Source organism: Periplaneta americana, chromosome 2 (genome assembly GCF_040183065.1).
Source record: "Periplaneta americana isolate PAMFEO1 chromosome 2, P.americana_PAMFEO1_priV1, whole genome shotgun sequence".
In the NCBI taxonomy this organism is placed as follows: domain Eukaryota; kingdom Metazoa; phylum Arthropoda; class Insecta; order Blattodea; family Blattidae; genus Periplaneta; species Periplaneta americana.
The window spans coordinates 136,682,233-136,690,429 of record NC_091118.1 but is presented as its reverse complement, the minus strand read 5'-3'; the positions used below and the strand labels follow the sequence as shown (position 1 = coordinate 136,690,429).

Genomic DNA, 8,197 nt, shown 5'->3' with positions numbered 1-8,197 from the left:
GTGCTATGAATGGTTTCATGTTTGCTGCCTATTATATTTTTAATTTTGAATTCTGAAATATTAAACAAAAATATGTTTTATGCCATATATTTTTTTTTTTTCATGCGACCTGACACATTCAATAAAAAAGATGGTCACTCATTTACGAAATTTTAAATTAATATTATTTTATTTAATATTTCAGTAGCAATATGGCAACATTACAATGAAAGATGAGATAAAAACAAAAGCAGCACATCGCTGCACTTCTAATTCATAACTGGATGATATTCAACTTATGTTTCTTTGCGTTTGTTAAAACTAGACCTTGACAATGTTGAATCAGCACTTTCCGCGTCTGTTCATTCAAACAATGACCATAATCAGATACATGGAGCTTGTATTTGTCAACTTCAACGAACTTCACCATAATGAAATGTAATGCAAATGAATGTTGATCATAATCTCAGCCTTAGTCGTCTTTGCTTATCATCGAAGCTAATATCCATACCTCTCACTTCAAAAATTGGATTCTTTCTATTGCAAACCTAACAGAGTCCAGAAAGATGGAACATCTGGAGGTGTTAGCAATCAGTTGTGCATTACTTACATAAAATTTGGAGACTGTTCTCAGAAAAAATAAAGTACTAGCAAGTGCCAAGTAAAACTCTCAATTTTATTAAGGAAACGGTTGGAATAGGCATTAGGTATTTTTTTCTGTATCAAGATGTGGGCAACTACCTTTAAAAAATCTACTCCTACTCAGCCTATATAGGAAGAAAAGAAAAGTATCTTCGTATCCTTATTTATTTATACAATTCATTTCAAACCCATAGAAATCTCTGTACAGCAAATATGTACAATCCGGTCAGCTGAAAAAGAGAAATACATATATGTTAAACAAAATTAATGTCTCATAGTTATCTACCTGTGATCATGTTACATGCACTCCTATTCATGTATTGGGTTGATGCAAAAGCTTGTACCATTTTTTCGCTGCGACAAAAGTTTTTGAGATAAATAGAAGACAGAAGTTAATCAATAATATATTCTCCAACATTAACTATGAGTCTCTGTCCAATGCTGTGGTAATTTTCGATTCTGTGCCTGGAGGTGTAGAATCACCTCCCAATCAAATTCCTGGATAACTGCTTTCCTTATGTTAGCAGAGTGCAGGTGTGCATTATCATGTTGCAATAGCACTTGATGCAATCTTCCCGGTCGTTTTTCTTCAATTACGGCCGCAAGACATCTTAGTTGTTGACAATAAATGTCAACATTCATGGCTACATTCCTGGAAAGCAATTCGTAGTACATGATGCTTCTTCATCTCAATAGACACATAACATCACCTTCTGTGGATGGACACTAACTTTTGTACGGGGTGTTATGCATTGAAACGACAATCATTTTCTTGCAGTGCTTTCTCCTCATATACAGCACAAATGTTTCGAGTCACCTCCATTGTCTTTGCTCTTCTATTAAACTCATACAGAATAATATGTCGGAAGTGTTCACTTTTCCTTTTTTTTCACTTGACACTCCATCTTCTTTAGCTCACAAATAGCACAAACTTTCTTAAAATTGAAGACATATTTACCAACAAACACAACAATCAAAATAACATATGACAAACAAACAATCTACCAATGCAGTGTTGTGATGATAAACAAAAATGCTACGAACTTATGCATCAACCTAATATTTTGTAGATAAAGGTAATACAATACAAAGGTGGTTCAAATATAAACGGGACTGATTTGTTTTATAAAATATTGTACTACAAACTGACCTGTTTTACATATTATCCTTCAAAGTAGTCCCCATGGGCTTCTATACATTTTTTTCCAGCTTTCTGGCAACTGTTTTATTCCATTTTCCCAAAAGTTTTTTGGTTGAGTGCATACCCATTCACGAACATGCAAGATCACTGTGTTGTTATCCTCAAACTGCACTCCCTCCATGGTGGTTTTAAGTCTCCCAAACAAATAAAAATCACTTGGGCAATATCTGGACTGTAAGATGAGTGGGGCAGGTCATCCCAGTTTAGTTTTCTGATAGTTTCCATGGTTTTTCTGACAGTGTGAGGTCTTGCATTGTCCTGAAGGAAGGAAATCCGATTTCCTCCTGCTTTCCTCTTGGACCGGATCTTATTCACTTCTCCTGACAAAATGTTGGAATAATATTCTGCATTGATGGTCCAGCATTCCTGAAGGAAATCAAGATGGATAACTTCCTTCCAATCCCAAAAGAATGTTGCCATTACTTTCCCAGCTGAGATTGTCCTCCTTGGTTTCTTGGGTTTTGGAGAACCGCTATGGTGTCACTCTTTCGTTGACTGTTGAGACTCAGGAATTAAATAGTGGACCCAGGTTTCATCAGTGGTGACTATGGACTTAAGAAATTGTTCTCCATCTGCTTCAAACCATCCCAGAAGTTGAGTGGCCATCTGCATGCGTACCATTTTGTTTTCATCGGTAAGTGTGCGTGGGACTAATGGGCATTAACTTTTCTGTAGTGCAAGTGTTTTCGTACGATAATTTGTACACTACCAACACTTATACTTAATATTGAACCAAGTTCTTTTACACTAATGCACCTGTTCTTCTGCATAAGCACGTTAGCAGGTCAATGTTCGTTGAGATGATCGATGTTCATGGTTGACGCGTATGTGGCATGCTCTCTACTCTCTCTCTTCCCTCTCTGAAGGTTTTACACCATGCAAACAATTAAGTTCTGGAGAGACATGCTTCTTCAAACTGTTTTTCGAGTCTCTGGAAAATTTCCGATGGCTGGACTCTTTCTCCAATAAGAAACTTGATAATAAGATGTTGTTCCATGCTGACTAGCAGTTTCTGTTCACTCATCCCTCTAGCAGAACTCAGAAAAAGCTGAACAAGCTCGTAACTACCTGAGAGGGAGGGGAGGAAAGCAACGTCCCCCTTCCAAGGTCAGTAATGTGCTGAATGGGGTTTTATGTTTGTAAAAAAAAATCAGTCCCATTTATATTTGAACAGTCTTGTAACATAATACTAACATGATTTCGAAGCACAATAAGATATCTACCAATAAATCAGTGTCTTAAATACAGTATTGAAGGAACAATAGCAATAACTATAATCACTGTTATTGCTGCATAAGCACAGCCAACTTTTGATTGAAGCTTGTAGCATTAATATATTTGTTTGCTGTTATGTGTGACATCCTGCCAACTGTTTAAAAGGAACAAAGTTGTGTGGGAAGAAAGAGGAATGACCGAAATCTCTCACATCTGCTATAAAGTGTCATCATAAATGTGTATATCCCTTCTAGTGAAACAAGAGAGACTATGATTCAAGTCATGCCAATTCACTTTTGCTGCTTTTCAGAACAGACTTCTTGATTTGTTTCTTCAGAGTTATGAAAGATAAGTGAATATAATATACAGAGTGGGCAGGAAGTAACTAGGTTTTAAAAAGGCATATAAAATCTACATTTACAACACTAATTTATTGATATTAATTTTGTGTGTACATTATTAAATGGGAATAAGGATGAATACCTCAACTTAGGCACCTGTGACGTCAATCAATTTCCTAAAGTGACCGGGAATGGAATCCACAGTCTTCTGGAGAAAGTTGCGTGCAACATTGGTGATAATGCTCTGAATTCGTGCTTCTAATTTTTCCAGTGTGCACGGTTTCGTCCGGTACACCTCATCTTTTTCCCAGCCCCATACAAAAAAGCCAAAGGATGTCAGGTCAGGATTTCTTGCAAGCCATTCATGAAGTCCACATCGCCCCAGCCAACGTCCAATGTCGATGTTTTTCCGTTTTTCCATCCAGATACCATGGGCCAAATGTAATCTTCAAACATCTCATGGTAATGTTCTGCATTCATGGCATCACACAGGAGATATGGCCTGATGACATTTTTGGCCATGATTCCACATCACATGGTTACATTTGGACGAGACTGCATCTTCTCCACCATCATACCAGGATCCTGTGCTGTCCAATAATGGTAATTGTGTCAATTGACGAAACCTCCCACATGAAATACGGTCTCGTCACTCCAGAGGATGTTTTGAAACAATTGAAGCCAATCCATGTGCCAACCCAGCATCAACTCTCCATGCTCCATTCTATAATCACAGTCTTCTAGTGTCAGCTGCTGCATGTAATGGGGTTTCCATGGGCGATAATTCAATTCTTTCTGCAACACCTGACGTACAGTGTATCTTGGGAATCAGTCTTCGCATGGATGGATGGCCAGTTCTTCCTGCATCCTTAACCAAACCTGTGGTCATTAGCTTCCTATGACAATTCTTTACTATCTCTGGACGGATAGTGACATTCCTTCCCTTCACCATACACCACCATTTCTGTACAAGAATGGACGTCCATACTTCATAGCATGCAGCAATCTGCGCTCGCTCACTAACAGACAGGCAATCGGCCATCTTTGCTATTGTTGTGCGTACTTCCTCTCACAACCACCATTTGTACTACTAATGCACGAAAGTTTAATCCTATTTTATGACCTATATGTACACACTGTTTTCATTATGATTCCAATGATAATGAAAATTCTACAGCCATTTAATAATTCCTAGTTACTTCCCGATCAGACTGTATTTATGGGATAATATTTATAGTATAACTGCAATAGTGTAGCTGCTCAGTGAGTAAAATTAACATGTAGTCCTCTGACACATGCCTATTTTCACCATGAATATGAAGACAAAAAAATTTGGTTGGTCAAATGTGCCACAGAACATTTAATGCAATATTATGAAATGATTACTGAAACAAAATACAATCTGAAAAAGCTAAAAAAATTCCAAACAAAAAACTACCATAACACAAAAACTAAATTGAGTAATTCTATAGGAAAGCTTGTTTTAAAATTATACTACGAAGATTACATTTTTAATCTTAATGATATTGGAAAAGCTTGTAAGAAACAGTTAGGGCATAAAACGAGCCATTGGTCATTATGAAAAATATTGCAGAACATTCATTGTGTTGCAATAGATGAAAAACGTCAGTAATTGAAAATGTTGTTGTTGTTTTCTAATGCCAGGCGTGTGACAATAAATTTACAATTCATTTTAATATATCAATATGCCTGGTAAATTCATTAAATACTTAGTAATAGTGTGACAATAAAGTCACTTGAGCTCTTGCACTCTAATATTTTTCAAAGATATTGTCATGGTCAGCCACTGAAGCACAGATTTTAAGGTGTTCCGAATCCATTTCTTGAGTAATTGAAAATGTTCTGTAGCATATTTGAATGTACGAGGCGCATCCAGAAAGTAAGTTTCCTTATTTTTTTTAAAAAAAAGAACACACACTTTCAGGAAAACATTTATTGGCAACAGGTACAGCAATGTTTCAGCTATTTTTCAACATAGCCACCATCAGAATTGAGACACTTGTATTGTGGGATCAACTTTTGTATCCCTCTGTCGTAGAACTCTGCCACCTGTGAATGGAACCAGCGTGTGACAGAGGTCTTCAGCTCTTCGTCATTGCCAAAATGCTCACTGGAGGACAGGAATTTCTTGAGGTGCAAGAAAACGTGAAAATCGCTGGGAACAAGAACAGGACTGTAGGGTGGATGATCAAATAACTCCCAGCCAAATTCCGTCAAAACAGCTGCTGTGCGCTGAGCCGTATGTGGACGAGCATTGTCATGGAGGAGCACAACACCTGCAGTAAGCATTCCACGCCTCTTGTTTTGAATGGCACGTCGCAATTTTCACAGTGTTTCACAGTAATGGTCAGCGTTCACTGTTTCACCTCTTGGAAGGAAGTCAATGAGCAGAATGCCCTTCCTGTCCCAGAACACCATGCACATCACTTTCCGTAATGACAGCGTCTGTTTGAATTTCGTCCTGACCAGAGATCCACTATGCCGCCAATGCATTGACTGCTGCTTGGTTTCTGGGGTGAAGTGCGAAATCCAAGTCTCATCGCCCGTAACGATCCTGTCGAGGAACTCGTTGCCGTCATCGTGATACCGTTGCAGAAATGTCAGTGCTGTTCCAAAATGTTGCATTTTGTGTTCGGGTGTCAGGTTTTTCGGCGCCCACCTGGCACACACTTTTTTTAACAGCAGGTGCTTAGTGACAACCTCATGCAACAAGGATCGCGATATCTGCGGAAAATGGCTGCTCAGCTCTGTAATCGTGAAGCGACGGTTCTCCATGATGCACTGCCGCACCAGATCAACACGATCATCATTGATGAGGGACGGTCGCCCACTGCGCTCTTCATCATGGACACTTTGACGACCTTTGGAAAATTGCCTACACCAGCGATGCACCATCTGCTTGCTCATGATGTTCGGCCCATAGACCTGACAGAGCTGCCGATGAATTTCAATTGGCGCAATGCAGCGGCGGGAGAAGGAATAAGAGCTTCCATTTCGGACCACTGCTGCCACGCTACTGGTACCACGCGGGACCTGTCTGGCTGGCATATGATTGATATGTCATAGATCTGTTACGCATGCGCAATTGACACGGCTAATTACGTTTACTTTCAAGGGGAAAAAAATCGGGAAACTTACTTTCTGGATGCGCCTCGTAATAGCAATCATAACCAATGCTTATTATAAAGAATGTTCGAAAAACTGGGTCTATTACAGATCTGAATGAAACCTGGGTCAACACCATCTTAACACATTGTTGCTAGCTTAAGAATAAAAATTGGCTATGAATCTTCCAACACAAAAGGGATCATAAAATTGTGCACATGGAGAAGAAAGAAAGGCTTAAGGATTCATTATTTTTCCAATAAAAATCACCAATAGTATGAGCAAATGGCCAGCATTAAATTCACAAGGTTTAAGACACAACTGTTACAATATACCTTCACTCATCCAGTGATGGAAAACATAAGCTACCACTTCCAAAAATTATATATACCAACAACAAATACAACAAAATATGACGTGTAATGATTAGGACCAGGAAGTTCGTGCCCTAGAAATCTACTAAATACACATGCAAGTATGCTTTTAAATACCTTAAAATATGCAAATAAATATGCACTAATAAAATGTTATGTTTCTTGATATCACTTACTTACTTACTTACAAATGGCTTTTAAGGAACCCGAAGGTTCACTGCCGCCCTTACATAAGCCCGCCATCGGTCCCTATCCTGTGCAAGATTAATCAAGTCTCTATCATCATATCCCACCTCCCTCAAATCCATTTTAATATTATCCTCCCATCTACGTCTCGGCCTCCCTAAAGGTCTTTTTCCCTCCGGTCTCCCAACTAATGCTCTATATGCATTTCTGGATTCACCCATACGTGCTACATGCCCTGCCCATCTCAACCGTCTGGATTTAATGTTCCTAATTATGTCAGGTGAAGAATACAATGCGTGAAGTTCTGCGTTGTGTAACTTTCTCCATTCTCCTGTAACTTCATCCCGCTTAGCCCCAAATATTTTCCTAAGCACCTTATTCTCAAACACCCTTAACCTATGTTCCTCTCTCAGAGTGAGAGTCCAAGTTTCACAACCATATAGAAGAACCGGTGATGTAACTGTTTTATAAATACTAACTTTCAGATTTTTTGACAGCAGACTGGATGATAAAAGCTTCTCAACCGAATAATAACACGCATTTCCCATATTTATTCTGCGTTTAATTTCCTCCCGAGTGTCATTTATATTTGTTACTGTTGCTCCAAGATATTTTAATTTTTCCCTATTCCAAGGCTTATTGTAGGGATTCGTAACAAGCTGTTTTTTACGGTGATGGGTTGTTAGCCCTTTGCCCAACCCCCAAGCTGGAGGACCACCCCTAATCGGCTGTCCACGACTGCTTATTCAATATATTCGCAGCTACCCTCCATATCTGGAGACCGTCTCCTCTATCCGCAACCTGAGGATGCGCCTCACTAATAAATAATAAATATAAATAACAATAACAATAATAATAATAATAATAATAATAATTGGATTAATCTTGCTCAGGATAGGGACCAATGGCGGACTTACGTGAGGGTTCTCTAAAAGCCATGGGTGGTGGTGGCAATGGTGATATGCAATAAATGTAATAACATTATAGGCCAAACTAGATGAGATTAAACTTACATTTATTGTTGAGAGCGGCATGCCATGAGATTCACTAGGTGTGCCGCGAAACTTTCAATTCTTTCTGGTAAAAATAATTGTAATAATTTCACTCAGTACCAGTTTTCAAAAATATAATAT

At 38.6% G+C, this 8,197-nt stretch overlaps 1 protein-coding gene across 3 annotated transcripts in view; it reads right to left on the bottom strand.

The window, feature by feature from the left end:
• Positions 1 to 768: 768 nt before the first annotated feature.
• LOC138694607 (protein lin-9 homolog) overlaps positions 769 to 8,197 on the bottom strand; it is a 34,106-nt gene continuing 26,677 nt past the window's right edge. For 2 of the 3 annotated variants that reach the window (XM_069818510.1, XM_069818511.1), the window contains exon 9: positions 769 to 851. The gene's annotated coding sequence lies outside the window, so the exon portion shown is untranslated. Of the gene's footprint in view, positions 8,142 to 8,197 lie in introns of all 3 variants that reach the window. The other variant, XM_069818512.1, reaches the window with a different exon arrangement.